The sequence below is a fragment of the Drosophila biarmipes genome, unplaced genomic scaffold, assembly GCF_025231255.1.
Source record: "Drosophila biarmipes strain raj3 unplaced genomic scaffold, RU_DBia_V1.1 ptg000005l, whole genome shotgun sequence".
Lineage (NCBI taxonomy): Eukaryota > Metazoa > Arthropoda > Insecta > Diptera > Drosophilidae > Drosophila > Drosophila biarmipes.
The window spans coordinates 682,264-697,903 of NW_026114527.1; positions in this window are offsets into that span (position 1 = coordinate 682,264).

Below are 15,640 nucleotides of genomic sequence, written 5' to 3' on the forward strand. Positions count from 1 at the left end.
CCACTCTAACGCCTACATCACTGTGGACTGCATACTACGTAGTGACGAAGCGCACCAGAAGGGTGGGTGAAGGCTACTATTCCATATATACAAAGAAATGAAAACCTACAGTAATCGTCTTGGTTACGAGTGATACATCAATCGAAAGGTTTTGCAAAAACAAATAGGATTGCATACCATAGGATTGCACCATCATTGTTAAAATGAAAATTTAAAAAATTTAATCTTTTTGGGACCGTGGGGATCAATACTCTCGCTTTTAACCTATTTGTATTCTCAAATACACGTCGAATGACACCTCAACTGCCAAAATTGGATGTAATACTCAAAACAAGATTAGGGGAACTTCTCAGAATGAAAAAATAATTCTGTTTTTCAGTTTTTCAGTACGTCAGTTTGTCCCAGTAGGATGTTTTATGATCCTTGAACTTTAAGGTGATGTTAAACAGCTCCATATAATAAACATTAGTTCTACCATTTTGGAACACTATCTTGTTTGCCGAGAAAAAATCTATAAATAGCTACATTTTGTACACCTGTAACTTGTGAACTACTAAAGCTACAGGCTTTATTTTATTTATGCTTTATGTCGTTACAAAGTTATTTAGAAATACTATTTACGTCTTTCGAACATGATTTATATGAAAATCAAACATCATAGATAGAGGGAAGATAAAGGGAAGATCATTTATACACAGAACAAACAGCAGAGGGTTTAAATGTCACGTAGATCATCTTGAAAGCATCGTATTTGTAATATAACTAACTTATTTTCATTTCGGTTTCTGTGGTTTTGTTAAGCGATGATCGACTACCACTAACCTTAGAGCAGGATTCAACAAGAAATTGCAGACGGTCGTGATATATAAATTCCTTTTGTGAAGTCTTTGACTCTCTTAAAAATAATAATCTGTTATCATGGCTTCCAAACGTCATAGGGTTGGGATAACATTAGTAAGTAATATAATTTTTAACACAGCCACGATCTGTGAAGCCTGTTTGGCGTCACGGGCTCACGAAAGCTACTTCGCGAAAAAATAATGTGATGGACGTTGATGCACTTCGAGCAGTACAAACAAGTGGTCCTACGACACCAAGCACGTTCGTGTTACTCGCGGGGCCCTATTATCAATTTGGACAAAAAAGAGTTCGCGAAGAAGGTACATAAACAAAATAGAGACAAATAGATGAAAATAAAAGGCACAGCTAAAAATAAAGCAAATGATAGAACTTGAAATGCTAATTAAATGATAAATTATAGTTATTACATAGAACGAGAAAAATCGTGGAAAATTTAGAGGATAATAATTTCGTGTTAGTCTAACAGGAACATTGAATGTTAGACGGTTTAAAAGATCTGTAGAATCAATGTCACCTCCAATAAGATTTTGTATAAAAATAGTACCAAGCATAGTTCTACGATGTACAAGTGTAGGTAAATTAAGCAATTGTAATCTATTCTGGTAAACCACGAAGGGCAAAAAATAAATTTTTGTTTAAGGACTCAATACGGTCGATGTGCACTTGATATTGTTGACTCCAAGCCGACGAACAGTAGTTGGACGGACAAGGGAGGTAAATAATAATATGTTTGTATAAGGGTCATCAAATTTTTTATAATCACTAATAAACACTAATGGCTTTGTTAACATCGGACATTATGTGGCAGTCAAATTTAAGTTTAGGGTTCAGAAGAACACCTAAATCGTTAACTGAATATATAGTATCAAGTGGCGTATTTTTAAGAATGTAACTGATAAACGTAGGTGTACCGCTATAAAAAGTCATAACGTTGCATTTAAGGCAATTCAAATTTAAACGGTCCACACCATCCATGAAAACAATCCATATCTGACTGTAAGTTAAAACCCGACGCTATATCATTATATGATAAACAAAGCTTAGCATCATCAGCAAACATAAGTATACAAAAATGTGTTAGGACAGAGGGAAGATCGTTAATAAACAAAGTAATGAATACCCTGCGGCACTCCAGATGTCACGTAGATCAATTTTGTAACAGCATTTTTAAATATAACCCTTTGGGTCCTACCATTCAAGTAACTTAAAATCCAAGTTAATAGCCTACGGAAACCCAAGTTGATCTTATTTGAATAACAGAAGCGAGTGGTTGACAGAGTCAAAGGCCTTACTAAAATCTATATGTATAATGTAAGTCTGCATTTTTTTCTTAAGTCCATTTATTACAATACTTGACAGATTAAAAATGTTAGTGATGATCGATCTTCACCTAACAACACCAAGGCGACCCAGTTATTTTATCGAGAAACGTCAATGTTGCAAGTGAGAAGTGATATTACGTTCAAATGATTTGGAACTGCCGATAATTTGGAAATACCTCTATAGTCTGGGCATCCGCCTTCGCACCCTTTTCGTGAAGTGGAATAATAAAAGAGTCCTTTCAGATTGTAGGATACAACAGATTTTATTGCAGACAGATGGTGCTCACATCAGGGCCAGGTGGAACATAAGAGCATGTCCTACCAAATTTATACAAACTCGACCGCCCAGTAACTTAGTGAGAAAGCACAAAATTCGTAGTCTTAGTTTAGTTCTTAGTGGGCTTAGTGCGGGTATACTATAACAACGGTTTGGTGGCTCGGTTGGCGTTATATCGCCACTCGTGGCCTTCGGCACTTTAGAAGACGTAAACTATCTTGTTTATCTTAAAGACCCGAAAACCATGAAGGCATTAAAAAAACTAACAAGCTCCAGGGCAAATAATTTTGTTTTGGAAAGTTGAGCGAAATCTTTTTTTTGCAATAACTGTTGAACGACGCATCGAGTTTTGACACATAATACGTATTCTCAATAGGAATAAAACTAATCTTATAACCTTTAGCATTTCTTCCCACTGCCACCACAGGTAAATTTTCCCAACATTTTACTTTTTTACTACATTTTTCAACGTACTTTCTGCAAATCCAATTGATTATGCAATGCCTTTGGATTGGTTACAAGCGGAGCATCAGTGTAGATTTGAATTTTTTTAAACGGTATCTCATGCTGATGCCTAAACTCTACACTACGAATTTTATTAAATAGAGTCCCTCAAAACAACAAAACATTACTTAAGTTGAATTATCAAGGCAAAATCAAACTAATTAGTGAATAGGTACGATCTTCAAAGAATTTGAAGAGGGTGACGTTTATGGTAGCGGCCGCAGTTTTTTTTAACCCGACTATGCTTCTCTCGAAAAAAAGAAGAAACAAAAATTTTAATGTCCCCTTTTATTTTAGTTAATACCCCCTGTCTAATAACAACTAAAAAATTCTTCGTAATATGGATCTCTGTATAATTCACAATATAAATTGTAAAAATAATTGCCTAATATTCAGTTGAAGGCTGTTTGCATTTTTTTTAGGAATCAACATTTGCAAAATCCATAGTCGTTATCAGCCAATTGAAAGGTAAACCGGTGCAAAACGGTGCATGCTCGCACAGGTTGTTAGACAATTCCCGTAGGCAAGCTGGCGATAGAAGATTACGTTTAAGTATCTCTTTTATCTTTCGGCATGGTTTTATAACCGTCACGATGAATATTATTGTTATGGTTCTTTTGCTTTTTATGTCAGTATTTACCTTGCAGTACCATTCAGCCCTGTATGAGCACCGATTCACTACACTGAGCGTTCATACAGTGCTCAATTTGTTTGATGACTGCTTCAATTAACAAGTGCATGTCTTAGGACTCAGCAGTGCTCAAAAAAGAGCACAGATTCAGTGCCCTTTAAAGCACCCTCTTGAGCGTTTTTTTAAGCCGAAGAAAAAGCACCGATTCAGCACAGATGGAACGCTTAGCTTGAAATATATTTAAAATTTAATTATACCCGTTACTCGTAGAGTAAAAAGGTATACTAGATTCGTATTCGTATTCGAAAGTATGTGCCAGGAAAGGAAACGTTACCGACCACATGAGGTATATATATTCTTGATCAGGACTAGCTGAGTCGATCTCGCCATGTCCATCTAAAAAAGTCTTAACTAAAATGTTTTTGTCTCATCAATACCTACCGAATAATCAAACTAAAATTTGCCACGCCCATTTTAACGCCCACAAGCCGCCCACAACTGTGGTGACCACAGTTGTCATGCTAGAACTTATTTTTTTGTTAAAATAAAAAAAAATGTTGCAACGCCCACTCTAACGCCTACATCACTGTGGACTGCATACTACGTAGTGACGAAGCGCACCAGAAGGGTGGGTGAAGGCTACTATTCCATATATACAAAGAAATGAAAACCTACAGTAATCGTCTTGGTTACGAGTGATACATCAATCGAAAGGTATTGCAAAAACAAATAGGATTGCATACCATAGGATTGCACCATCATTGTTAAAATGAAAATTTAAAAAATTTAATCTTTTTGGGACCGTGGGGATCAATACTCTCGCTTTTAACCTATTTGTATTCTCAAATACACGTCGAATGACACCTCAACTGCCAAAATTGGATGTAATACTCAAAACAAGATTAGGGGAACTTCTCAGAATGAAAAAATAATTCTGTTTTTCAGTTTTTCAGTACGTCAGTTTGTCCCAGTAGGATGTTTTATGATCCTTGAACTTTAAGGTGATGTTAAACAGCTCCATATAATAAACATTAGTTCTACCATTTTGGAACACTATCTTGTTTGCCGAGAAAAAATCTATAAATAGCTACATTTTGTACACCTGTAACTTGTGAACTACTAAAGCTACAGGCTTTATTTTATTTATGCTTTATGTCGTTACAAAGTTATTTAGAAATACTATTTACGTCTTTCGAACATGATTTATATGAAAATCAAACATCATAGATAGAGGGAAGATAAAGGGAAGATCATTTATACACAGAACAAACAGCAGAGGGTTTAAATGTCACGTAGATCATCTTGAAAGCATCGTATTTGTAATATAACTAACTTATTTTCATTTCGGTTTCTGTGGTTTTGTTAAGCGATGATCGACTACCACTAACCTTAGAGCAGGATTCAACAAGAAATTGCAGACGGTCGTGATATATAAATTCCTTTTGTGAAGTCTTTGACTCTCTTAAAAATAATAATCTGTTATCATGGCTTCCAAACGTCATACGGTTGGGATAACATTAGTAAGTAATATAATTTTTAACACAGCCACGATCTGTGAAGCCTGTTTGGCGTCACGGGCTCACGAAAGCTACTTCGCGAAAAAATAATGTGATGGACGTTGATGCACTTCGAGCAGTACAAACAAGTGGTCCTACGTTCGTGTTACTCGCGGGGCCCTATTATCAATTTGGACAAAAAAGAGTTCGCGAAGAAGGTACATAAACAAAATAGAGACAAATAGATGAAAATAAAAGGCACAGCTAAAAATAAAGCAAATGATAGAACTTGAAATGCTAATTAAATGATAAATTATAGTTATTACATAGAACGAGAAAAATCGTGGAAAATTTAGAGGATAATAATTTCGTGTTAGTCTAACAGGAACATTGAATGTTAGACGGTTTAAAAGATCTGTAGAATCAATGTCACCTCCAATAAGATTTTGTATAAAAATAGTACCAAGCATAGTTCTACGATGTACAAGTGTAGGTAAATTAAGCAATTGTAATCTATTCTGGTAAACCACGAAGGGCAAAAAATAAATTTTTGTTTAAGGACTCAATACGGTCGATGTGCACTTGATATTGTTGACTCCAAGCCGACGAACAGTAGTTGGACGGACAAGGGAGGTAAATAATAATATGTTTGTATAAGGGTCATCAAATTTTTTATAATCACTAATAAACACTAATGGCTTTGTTAACATCGGACATTATGTGGCAGTCAAATTTAAGTTTAGGGTTCAGAAGAACACCTAAATCGTTAACTGAATATATAGTATCAAGTGGCGTATTTTTAAGAATGTAACTGATAAACGTAGGTGTACCGCTATAAAAAGTCATAACGTTGCATTTAAGGCAATTCAAATTTAAACGGTCCACACCATCCATGAAAACAATCCATATCTGACTGTAAGTTAAAACCCGACGCTATATCATTATATGATAAACAAAGCTTAGCATCATCAGCAAACATAAGTATACAAAAATGTGTTAGGACAGAGGGAAGATCGTTAATAAACAAAGTAATGAATACCCTGCGGCACTCCAGATGTCACGTAGATCAATTTTGTAACAGCATTTTTAAATATAACCCTTTGGGTCCTACCATTCAAGTAACTTAAAATCCAAGTTAATAGCCTACGGAAACCCAAGCTGATCTTATTTGAATAACAGAAGCGAGTGGTTGACAGAGTCAAAGGCCTTACTAAAATCTGTATGTATAACGTCAGTCTGCATTTTTTTCTTAAGTCCATTTATTACAATACTTGACAGATTAAAAATGTTAGTGATGATCGATCTTCCCCTAACAACACCAAGGCGACCCAGTTATTTTATCGAGAAACGTCAATGTTGCAAGTGAGAAGTGATATTACGTTCAAATGATTTGGAACTGCCGATAATTTGGAAATACCTCTATAGTCTGGGTATCCGCCTTCGCACCCTTTTCGTGAAGTGGAATAATAAAAGAGTCCTTTCAGATTGTAGAATACAAAAGATCTTATTGCAGACAGATGGTGCTCACATCAGGGCCAGGTGGAACATAAGAGCATGTCCTACCAAATTTATACAAACTCGACCGCCCAGTAACTTAGTGAGAAAGCACAAAATTCACGGGTTCTTAGTGGGTTTAATGCGGGTATACTATAACAACGGTTTGGTGGCTCGGTTGGCGTTATATCGCCACTCGTGGCCTTTGGCATCTGGTAAGCGGCCGTCCAGGAAAGGAAACGTTACCGACCACATGAGGTATATATATTCTTGATCAGGATCACTAGCTGAGTCGATCTCGCCATGTCCATCTAAAAAAGTCTTAACTAAAATTCTCTTGTCTCATCAATACCTACCGAATAATCAAACTAAGCGCACCAGAAGGGTGGGCGAAGGCTACTATTCTATATATACAAAGAAATGAAAACCTACAGTAATCGTTGTGGTTACGAGTGATACATCAATCGAAAGGTATTGCAAAAACAAATAGGATTGCATACCAAGACTTTTAGAAAATTAATTAGTTAGGGAGAAAGTGTGTTGAATGTGTTAAAATGAAAATTTAAAAAATTTTATCTTTTTGGGACCGTGGGGATCAAAACTCTCGCTTTTAACCTATTTGTATTCTCAAATACACGTCGAATGACACCTCAATTGCCAAAATTGGATGTAATACTCAAAACAAGATTAGGGGAACTTCTCAGAATGAAAAAATAATTCTGTTTTTCAGTTTTTCAGTACGTCAGTTTGTCCGTTTGTCCCAGTATGATGTTTTATGATCCTTGAACTTTTAGGTGATGTTAAACAGCTCCATATAAAAAACATTAGTTCTACCATTTTGAAACACTATCTTGTGTGCCGAGAAAAAATCTATAAATAGCTACATTTTGTACACCTGTAACTTGTGAACTACTAAAGCTACAGGCTTTATTTTATTTATGCTTTATGTCGTTACAAAGTTATTTAGAAATACTATTTACGTCTTTCGAACATGATTTATATGAAAATAAAACATCATAGATAGAGGGAAGATAAAGGGAAGATCATTTATACACAGAACAAACAGCAGAGGGTTTAAATGTCACGTAGATCATCTTGAAAGCATCGTATTTGTAATATAACTAACTTATTTTCATTTCGGTTTCTGTGGTTTTGTTAAGCGATGATCGACTACCACTAACCTTAGAGCAGGATTCAACAAGAAATTGCAGACGGTCGTGATATATAAATTCCTTTTGTGAAGTCTTTGACTCTGTTAAAAATAATAATCTGTTATCATGGCTTCCAAACGTCATAGGGTTGGGATAACATTAGTAAGTAATAAAATTTTTAACACAGCCACGATCTGTGAAGCCTGTTTGGTGTCAAGGGCTCACGAAAGCTACTTTGCGAAAAAATAATGTGATGAACGTTGATGCACTTCGAGCAGTACAAACAAGTGGTCCTACGACACCAAGCACGTTCGTGTTACTCGCGGGGCCCTATTATCAATTTGGACAAAAAAGAGTTCGCGAAGAAGGTACATAAACAAAATAGAGACAAATAGATGAAAATAAAAGGCACAGCTAAAAATAAAGCAAATGATAGAACTTGAAATGCAAATTAAATGATAAATTATAGTTATTACATAGAACGAGAAAAATCGTGGAAAATTTAGAGGATAATAATTTCGTGTTAGTCTAACAGGAACATTGAATGTTAGACGGTTTAAAAGATCTGTAGAATCAATGTCACCTCCAATAAGATTTTGTATAAAAATAGTACCAAGCATAGTTCTACGATGTACAACTGTAGGTAAATTAAAGCAATTAAAATTTAAAAGGTTGTACTCAGATCATCTATAAAAACAATCAATAGCCGACTGTAAGTTAAAACCCGACGCTATATCATTATATGATAAACAAAGCTTAAAATGTGTTAGGACAGAGGGAAGATCGTTAATAAACAAAGTAATGACTTCCCTGCGGCACTCCAGATGTCACGTAGATCAATTTTGTAACAGCATTTTTAAATATATCCCTTTGGGTCCTACCATTCAAGTAACTTAAAATCCAAGTTAATAGCCTACGGAAACCCAAGCTGATCTTATTTGAATAACAGAAGCGAGTGGTTGACAGAGTCAAAGGCCTTACTAAAATCTGTATGTATAACGTCAGTCCTCATTTTTTTCTTAAGTCCATTTATTACAATAGTTGACAGTTTAAAACTGTTAGTGATGATCGATCTTCACTTAACAACACCAAGGCGACCCAGTTATTTTATCGAGAAACGTCAATGTTGCAAGTGAGAAGTGATATTACGTTCAAATGATTTGGAACTGCCAACAATTTGGAAATACCTCTATAGTCTGGGCATCCGTCTTCGCACCCTTTTCGTGAAGTGGAATAATAAAAGAGTCCTTTCAGATTGTAGGATACAACAGATTTTATTGCAGACAGATGGTGCTCACATCAGGGCCAGGTGGAACATAAGAGCATGTCCTACCAAATTTATACAAACTAGACCGCCCAGTAACTTAGTGAGAAAGCACAAAATTCACGGGTTCTTAGTGGGTTTAATGCGGGTATACTATAACAATGGTTTGGTGGCTCGGTTGGCGTTATATCGCCACTAGTGGCCTTTGGCATCTGGTAAGCGGCCGTCCATCTGTTCTTATTACTGGATGTTACTTGGATTTTCCTCCAAGCTAGTGGTACTTTTTAGAAGACGTAAACTATCTTGTTTATCTTAAATACTCGAAAACCATGAAGGTATTAAAAAAACTAACAAGCTCCAGGGCAAATAATTTTGTTTTGGAAAGTTGAGCGAAATCTTTTTTTTTGCAATACATGTTGAACGACGCATCGAGTTTTGACACATAATGCGTATTCTCAATAGGAATAAAACTAATCTTATAACCTTTAGCATTTCTTCCCACTGCCACCAACAGGTAAATTTTCCAAAATTTTACTTTTTTACTACTTTTTTCAACGCACTTTCTGCAAATCCAATTGATTATGCAATGCCTTTGGATTGGTTACAAGCGGAACATCATTGTAAATTTGAATTTTTTTAAACGGTATCTCATGCTGATGCCTAAACTCTACACTACGAATTTTATTAAATAGAGTCCCTCAAAGCAACAAAACATTACTTAAGTTGAATTATCAAGGCAAAATCAAACTAATTAGTGAATAGGTACGATCTTCAAAGAATTTGAAGAGGGTGACGTTTATGGTAGCGGCCGCAGTTTTTTTTAACCCGACTATGCTTCTCTCGAAAAAAAGAAGAAACAAAAATTTTAATGTCCCCCCTGTCTAATAACAACTAAAAAATTCTTCGTAATATGGATCTCTGTATAATTCACAATATAAATTGTAAAAATAATTGCCTAATATTCAGTTGAAGGCTGTTTGCATTTTTTTTAGGAATCAACATTTGCAAAATCCATAGTCGTTATCAGCCAATTGAAAGGTAAACCGGTGCAAAACGGTGCATGCTCGCACAGGTTGTTAGACAATTCCCGTAGGCAAGCTGGCGATAGAAGATTACGTTTAAGTATCTCTTTTATCTTTCGGCATGGTTTTATAACCGTCACGATGAATATTATTGTTATGGTTCTTTTGCTTTTTATGTCAGTATTTACCTTGCAGTACCATTCAGCCCTGTATGAGCACCGATTCACTACACTGAGCGTTCATACAGTGCTCAATTTGTTTGATGACTGCTTCAATTAACAAGTGCATGTCTTAGGACTCAGCAGTGCTCAAAAAAGAGCACAGATTCAGTGCCCTTTAAAGCACCCTCTTGAGCGTTTTTTTAAGCCGAAGAAAAAGCACCGATTCAGCACAGATGGAACGCTTAGCTTGAAATATATTTAAAATTAAAATTAATTAGTTAGGGAGAAAGTGTGTTGAATGTGTTAAAATTAAAATTTAAAAAAATTTCATCTTTTGGGGACGGTGGGGATCAATACTCTCGCTTTTAACCTATTTGTATTCTCAAATACACGTCAAATGACACCTCAACTGCCAAAATTGGATGTAATACTCAAAACAAGATTAGGGGAACTTCTCAGAATGAAAAAATAATTCTGTTTTTCAGTTTTTCAGTACGTCAGTTTGTCCGTTTGTCCCAGTATGATGTTTTATGATCCTTGAACTTTAAGGTGATGTTAAACAGCTCCATATAATAAACATTAGTTCTACCATTTTGGAACACTATCTTGTTTGCCGAGAAAAAATCTATAAATAGCTACATTTTGTACACCTGTAACTTGTGAACTACTAAAGCTACAGGCTTTATTTTATTTATGCTTTATGTCGTTACAAAGTTATTTAGAAATACTATTTACGTCTTTCGAACATGATTTATATGAAAATCAAACATCATAGATAGAGGGAAGATAAAGGGAAGATCATTTATACACAGAACAAACAGCAGAGGGTTTAAATTTCACGTAGATCATCTTGAAAGCATCGTATTTGTAATATAACTAACTTATTTTCGTTTCGGTTTCGGTGGTTTTGTTAAGCGATGATCGACTACCACTAACCTAAGAGCAGGATTCAACAAGAAATTGCAGACGGTCGTGCGGCCAACAATTCTACTTTTTTAGTGTAAAAATTAAAAAATCCACCAAACGACACAACAAAGTGGAAGTGATTGATTTAAAAGGAAAGCAAGAAATAATTCATTTAAAGGTGAATTTAAAAACATAAAGGTGGACCAAATTATTAAACAAAAAATAAAAGAATACAAAATAAAAACAAACAACGTAAAAAGGCTTTAAAACAAACCAACAAAGAAGGAAGATCAACCAACAACCTCTCAGAAGGAAGACCCCTTCGGGACAGTATCGTGAGGAATTAAAGTTTAATTCTAAAGATAGCAAGAGAGTTGACCAAATGAAAGTAACTGAATGACTTCGAACAAACGTGAGTCCTCAATGTCGCGCCGTGTTAATGAACTATGGGCTTCGACTTAGTAGGATCTCGGGATGTGCACTAAAATTGCATCCCCGTAACCAGATTCCTCATCTGCGATTTTGTCAGCCGATAAGTTGTAGTGGTCAATGTCCTATATACCGCTTATAGTGATAATTGCTCTTTTGAGCCACAAAATTTCTTCCCTCTGCATTCAGTACTCGTTGTTACTGTCTGCTTACATATAGTACAAATTTTTCAAATTATAAAAAAATGTTATACTTAAGTAAGTGTTTGCGTCTTGTGAAATATTATAGTTTAAAGGTATGAAAATTAAAACAAGAAAGGAAGTTAACTTTGGCAAGCCGAAGTTTGTATACCCTGTATAATGCAAATTAAATGATAAATTATAGTTATTACATAGAACGAGAAAAATCGTGGAAAATTTAGAGGATAATAATTTCGTGTTAGTCTAACAGGAACATTGAATGTTAGACGGTTTAAAAGATCTGTAGAATCAATGTCACCTCCTATAAGATTTTGTATAAAAATAGTACCAAGCATAGTTCTACGATGTACAAGTGTAGGTAAATTAAAGCAATTAAAATTTAAAAGGTTGTACTCAGATCATCTATAAAAACAATCAATAGCCGACTGTAAGTTAAAACCCGACGCTATATCATTATATGATAAACAAAGCTTAAAATGTGTTAGGACAGAGGGAAGATTGTTAATAAACAAAGTAATGACTTCCCTGCGGCACTCCAGATGTCACGTAGATCAATTTTGTAACAGCATTTTTAAATATATCCCTTTGGGTCCTACCATTCAAGTAACTTAAAATCCAAGTTAATAGCCTACGGAAACCCAAGCTGATCTTATTTGAATAACAGAAGCGAGTGGTTGACAGAGTCAAAGGCCTTACTAAAATCTGTATGTATAACGTCAGTCCTCATTTTTTTCTTAAGTCCATTTATTACAATAGTTGACAGTTTAAAACTGTTAGTGATGATCGATCTTCACTTAACAACACCAAGGCGACCCAGTTATTTTATCGAGAAACGTCAATGTTGCAAGTGAGAAGTGATATTACGTTCAAATGATTTGGAACTGTCGACAATTTGGAAATACCTCTATAGTCTGGGCATCCGTCTTCGCACCCTTTTCGTGAAGTGGAATAATAAAAGAGTCCTTTCAGATTGTAGGATACAACAGATTTTATTGCAGACAGATGGTGCTCACATCAGGGCCAGGTGGAACATAAGAGCATGTCCTACCAAATTTATACAAACTCGACCGCCCAGTAACTTAGTGAGAAAGCATAAAATTCACGGGTTCTTAGTGGGTTTAATGCGGGTATACTATAACAACGGTTTGGTGGCTCGGTTGGCGTTATATCGCCACTCGTGGCCTTTGGCATCTGGTAAGCGGCCGTCCATCTGTTCTTATTACTGGATGTTACTTGGATTTTCCTCCAAGCTAGTGGTACTTTTTAGAAGACGTAAACTATCTTGTTTATCTTAAATACTCGAAAACCATGAAGGTATTAAAAAAACTAACTAGCTCCAGGGCAAATAATTTTGTTTTGGAAAGTTGAGCGAAATCTTTTTTTTTGCAACACATGTTGAACGACGCATCAAGTTTTGACACATAATGCGTATTCTCAATAGGAATAAAACTAATCTTATAACCTTTAGCATTTCTTCCCACTGCCACCAACAGGTAAATTTTCCAAAATTTTACTTTTTTACTACTTTTTTCAACGCACTTTCTGCAAATCCAATTGATTATGCAATGCCTTTGGATTGGTTACAAGCGGAACATCATTGTAAATTTGAATTTTTTTAAACGGTATCTCATGCTGATGCCTAAACTCTACACTACGAATTTTATTAAATAGAGTCCCTCAAAACAACAAAACATTACTTAAGTTGAATTATCAAGGCAAAATCAAACTAATTAGTGAATAGGTACGATCTTCAAAGAATTTGAAGAGGGTGACGTTTATGGTAGCGGCCGCAGTTTTTTTTTAACCCGACTATGCTTCTCTCGAAAAAAAGAAGAAACAAAAATTTTAATGTCCCCCTGTCTAATAACAACTAAAAAATTCTTCGTAATATGGATCTCTGTATAATTCACAATATAAATTGTAAAAATAATTGCCTAATATTCAGTTGAAGGCTGTTTGCATTTTTTTTAGGAATCAACATTTGCAAAATCCATAGTCGTTATCAGCCAATTGAAAGGTAAACCGGTGCAAAACGGTGCATGCTCGCACAGGTTGTTAGACAATTCCCGTAGGCAAGCTGGCGATAGAAGATTACGTTTAAGTATCTCTTTTATCTTTCGGCATGGTTTTATAACCGTCACGATGAATATTCTTGTTATGGTTCTTTTGCTTTTTATGTCAGTATTTACCTTGCAGTACCATTCAGCCCTGTATGAGCACCGATTCACTACACTGAGCGTTCATACAGTGCTCAATTTGTTTGATGACTGCTTCAATTAACAAGTGCATGTCTTAGGACTCAGCAGTGCTCAAAAAAGAGCACAGATTCAGTGCCCTTTAAAGCACCCTCTTGAGCGTTTTTTTAAGCCGAAGAAAAAGCACCGATTCAGCACAGATGGAACGCTTAGCTTGAAATATATTTAAAATTAAAATTAATTAGTTAGGGAGAAAGTGTGTTGAATGTGTTAAAATTAAAATTTAAAAAAATTTCATCTTTTGGGGACGGTGGGGATCAATACTCTCGCTTTTAACCTATTTGTATTCTCAAATACACGTCGAATGACACCTCAACTGCCAAAATTGGATGTAATACTCAAAACAAGATTAGGGGAACTTCTCAGAATGAAAAAATAATTCTGTTTTTCAGTTTTTCAGTACGTCAGTTTGTCCCAGTAGGATGTTTTATGATCCTTGAACTTTAAGGTGATGTTAAACAGCTCCATATAATAAACATTAGTTCTACCATTTTGGAACACTATCTTGTTTGCCGAGAAAAAATCTATAAATAGCTACATTTTGTACACCTGTAACTTGTGAACTACTAAAGCTACAGGCTTTATTTTATTTATGCTTTATGTCGTTACAAAGTTATTTAGAAATACTATTTACGTCTTTCGAACATGATTTATATGAAAATCAAACATCATAGATAGAGGGAAGATAAAGGGAAGATCATTTATACACAGAACAAACAGCAGAGGGTTTAAATGTCACGTAGATCATCTTGAAAGCATCGTATTTGTAATATAACTAACTTATTTTCATTTCGGTTTCTGTGGTTTTGTTAAGCGATGATCGACTACCACTAACCTTAGAGCAGGATTCAACAAGAAATTGCAGACGGTCGTGATATATAAATTCCTTTTGTGAAGTCTTTGACTCTCTTAAAAATAATAATCTGTTATCATGGCTTCCAAACGTCATACGGTTGGGATAACATTAGTAAGTAATATAATTTTTAACACAGCCACGATCTGTGAAGCCTGTTTGGCGTCACGGGCTCACGAAAGCTACTTCGCGAAAAAATAATGTGATGGACGTTGATGCACTTCGAGCAGTACAAACAAGTGGTCCTACGACACCAAGCACGTTCGTGTTACTCGCGGGGCCCTATTATCAATTTGGACAAAAAAGAGTTCGCGAAGAAGGTACATAAACAAAATAGAGACAAATAGATGAAAATAAAAGGCACAGCTAAAAATAAAGCAAATGATAGAACTTGAAATGCTAATTAAATGATAAATTATAGTTATTACATAGAACGAGAAAAATCGTGGAAAATTTAGAGGATAATAATTTCGTGTTAGTCTAACAGGAACATTGAATGTTAGACGGTTTAAAAGATCTGTAGAATCAATGTCACCTCCAATAAGATTTTGTATAAAAATAGTACCAAGCATAGTTCTACGATGTACAAGTGTAGGTAAATTAAGCAATTGTAATCTATTCTGGTAAACCACGAAGGGCAAAAAATAAATTTTTGTTTAAGGACTCAATACGGTCGATGTGCACTTGATATTGTTGACTCCAAGCCGACGAACAGTAGTTGGACGGACAAGGGAGGTAAATAATAATATGTTTGTATAAGGGTCATCAAATTTTTTATAATCACTAATAAACACTAATGGCTTTGTTAACATCG